Here is a 344-nt window from a genome sequence, read left to right as displayed (position 1 = left end):
ACTGCCGTCACGGCCACTCAGATGAGATCTCAACCCGAATGAAAACGTGTGGGCGGCCGTGTCAAAATATATGCGGCAAAACACTCGCAAACGTGAATAATGTCTAGGAAGCATGGGATCGTCATCTTTGACAGCCGAGTTAGTGGTGCTATGCCTCGACGCTTGAACTGTGTTTTGGCATCAGGGGGAGGGAATAAAAATATCAATCTTGAATATATCAACAGTATCTTATCTTCCTTGTTTTGATCTTAATGGAATATGTCAATACACATTAGGTAATATAATAGCAATAATGCGTGTGAGTAACACCTGTCACATCACTCGTCTGACAATACCTAGCACTT

The sequence above is a fragment of the Penaeus monodon genome, chromosome 31 (genome assembly GCF_015228065.2).
Source record: "Penaeus monodon isolate SGIC_2016 chromosome 31, NSTDA_Pmon_1, whole genome shotgun sequence".
NCBI classification, from domain to species: domain Eukaryota; kingdom Metazoa; phylum Arthropoda; class Malacostraca; order Decapoda; family Penaeidae; genus Penaeus; species Penaeus monodon.
This window is presented reverse-complemented; position numbering follows the sequence as displayed.